The sequence below is a fragment of the Sciurus carolinensis genome, chromosome 6 (genome assembly GCF_902686445.1).
Source record: "Sciurus carolinensis chromosome 6, mSciCar1.2, whole genome shotgun sequence".
In the NCBI taxonomy this organism is placed as follows: domain Eukaryota; kingdom Metazoa; phylum Chordata; class Mammalia; order Rodentia; family Sciuridae; genus Sciurus; species Sciurus carolinensis.
Genome location: NC_062218.1, coordinates 146,423,611 through 146,427,113, shown reverse-complemented (window position 1 = coordinate 146,427,113; position 3,503 = coordinate 146,423,611).

Sequence of the window (3,503 nt, the reverse complement as noted above, 5' to 3'; positions counted from 1 at the left end):
GGGAAGTCTGAAACAGGAGACAGAATTATGATTGTATTACTCCTTATAAGGCACTGTAGTTTGCTGGACAAACAGTGTTGATCACATACACCTTTGTCATTCCTTTTGAGACTCCCCATTGTCCTCAGAAAAAAGGTTCAACTCCTTTGGACAACAAAAGCCCCTTGGGATCTGGTCGCCACCTGTCTCTCTGGCTCCTTCCTTTGCTCATATGGCTCCCTTTCCCCTCTTCAGATGCCCTCTTGCCCCCAGCTGCCTGGAAACATTTCCTCCCCTTTAACATTCAGGTTAAGGGCCACTTCCTCTGTGCCCTTGAGCTACTACTCCAGGCAGAACAGGCTGCTTCTTGCTAACGCTTCCCACTATCACTAGCTTTATCTCCCTTCTCCTTCCGGTCTCCCTTTGGGAAGAGCCCCTTGTCTCCCCAGCCCCACAGCACACCATACTGACAACAGCAGGACTCTCAGGTGAGCTTGCGATCATGCCCTTGAACTCCACCTTCTGTCTATTATAATTGGTTCAAGGAGGGCGAATATCTCAAGGAGGGCCAATGTGAGCCAGAATCCTCTTTCATGTTAAGATGATTTGGTTGGGTCTCTTACTGGTCTTCAACATACAAACTCGAACTTCCTAGTTCCCTTATTCATAAAGCTTGTCTCCTGTCACACTATAAATTCCTTCAAGGCAGAGATTATTTCTCCATTTAAAATAATATACGTGTGTGTGTGTGTGTAAATTTGTATGTATATAAAAGTAATATGTTCTCTTTAAAGGGAATTTGTTGACAATGTCTCTGTAGAAAAACTTAAAATACAACAAAAATGTTGTTAAACACATACTCCTTCCTCCCCCCAAAGCATTTTTAACTCTTACACAATGCAGGTGCACCCATATCTAATTATATTCTAACTGCATATTTTAAAATCTAATTGAACTTATGATCTTGATAACTTTTTTTTTCACTTAGTAATCTAATGTGAAAAATTTCCCATGATTTTTATTGTCCATCTATTATTCTGTCATGCGGATAAAATGTATCAAGATCCATTTATTACAACCTAGAAATTTAGGTGGTTTTTACTCTTCACTATTGTAAAAAATACTGTGTCACTGTGAAGATTGTTCACCTCATTAAATGATGCTGAGCCAATGAGGTTTCTCTATGGCAAGCTCGTTAGTAATCGATTACTATGTAAAAATAATACTACACATTTGCCACTTGGCATCACACTCCCTGTGGTAGTTTGGGGTGGCTTATTTAGGCCTCTGCTTTGGGATATCACAAAGTGCAAGGTGCTGGCCAGGGCTGCAGTCTAGTCTGAGGCTCAAGTGGGGAAGGATGTGTTTTCAAACCCACATGGTTATTGACAGGATTCAGTTCTTTCTGGCCACCAAACTGAGAATGTCAGAATTTGGCTGGCTGTTGGAAGGGTTTCCTCACCTTGCCACATGGCCTACCTCCTTTGAGTGCTCAAAGCATGAAGAAAAAATTTGAAAAAATAAGATATCATTGGAGAGGATGTATTTATGCTTCATTGTTGAAATCATACACTTTTTCAAGATAACAGTTCATGTGGTACCCACAGACAACACTGAATTTCCCACAAAAAAAGGCAAAATATCCAAGGCATCCTTGTAAGTTCACTGTGGCACCCAAGGGGGTGACCTGGTGCATAGTTTGGGAACCATAACCACATGGAAAAAATGTTCTTAACCAACACCTCACACCATAAACAAAAATTAATTTAAGGTAGATTGCAGATGCAAATGCAAAGCAAGAGCAGTAAAGTTTTTTTGAGAAAAATGTAAGAGAAAATTTTTCTGATCCTGGGTTAAGAAGCAATTTCTTAAATAGGACTCAAAATACAAGTAATATGTTTTACTCTTTCTTTTTATCAAAAGAGAGTAAAACATACTTCATAAAATGGAAAAAAATACCTGCATTTATATCTGACCAAAGGCTTATAGCCAGGATATTTAAAGAACTCCTGCAAACCAATAAGAAAAAGACTATCCAGCACAAAAATGGGAACAAGATTAGAACAGACACTTGAGGAAAAAATTGCCATGTGCATATGTTGAGTTTTCTAGCCATGTTAATCATCCGGGAAGTGAAAACTGAAACTATCATTCGATACTAACACCCACCCACCAGATGACTAAAGATTTTAGAAAATGGAAGATACCAAGTGTTATTAAGCATGCAAAGAAACCAGAACTCTCTTATAAATACAGTGGAAGTGTAAATCCATAGGATCATTTTGGTAAATTGTTTAACAATATCTTCTAACGCTGATCACGTTCTACTTTAGCATTCCATGTCCCAACAATGTCACCCCTAGGTTCATCCCCCCAAATGCAAATATATATTAACCAGAAGAATGTTCACAACCCCCCTGTTTATAATATTCTTTATCTGGAAACTACCCAAATGTCTAAAAATAGTGGAACAGACAAAAAAGTTGTAGTACATTCTAATGATAGAATACTGTATGGAAAAAGCAATCTATCACTACATAAACAATATAGTGGAATCTCACAAACAAAAAATTGAGTAAAAGAAGCCAGGAACTTCCCATTCCCTCCCAAATGCCTAAAGTCACACACTGTGTGATTCCATATATACACAGTAAAATGAGCCAAAATTAATCAATACTGTTATAGGCCAAAGGTTACCCTTGATGAGAGGACAGTCTGGCACTAGAAGGAGGATGGGGACATCTGGAGTACAGGTGATATCTTCTGTCCTCATCCAGGTACCAATAGCATGTTGGTTTAGCTTGTGAAAACAGTCAAGCTGTCTAGGATGAAATGCACACGCCGATTGCATATGGCCGCACGTTTGTCTTCTCACACACTGCCAGTCTCGAGTCTGGAATTCTCAGCACACACACTGTGTATTTCCCAAAGTCGCCTTGCAAGGCTGCAATACTAGCCATAAACATCCAGGATGGTGCTGAGGATGGCACATCAGAAAGAAACCAAAGGTAGGGGCACAGAATCTTCAGACACCGAGGACTGAATTTTGTAAGTCCACACTTGGCAACACAGTAGTAAATTTTCTCAAGTGTCAGGTTTGACTAATGTGTTCATTTTCTTTTTTCAGAATAATAAAGGTCACAAAGAAGCAGTGTGCGTCCATTTGAACTATTCAATTTAAATGTGATTTCACAAATATTCTGTGCTCCCTAATCTTGCACCAGTTAGTAATAAATGATTTATAAGTAATATTGGAACAATTAATTAATTTATTTATTTTAAATATTTTTTAGTTGTCAATGGACTTTTATTTTATTTATTTTTATGTGGTGCTGAGAATTGAACCCAGTGCCTCACACATGCTAGCTAGGCAAGCACTCTACCACTGAGTCACAACTCCAGTCCGGAACAATTTATTTTTAAAAAACTTCACACTGGGGAGTGATACTGGCTAAATTATATTGTTAAATTGTCTGCATGTGTGAATATGTCACAATGAATCTCACCATTATATACAAGTATAA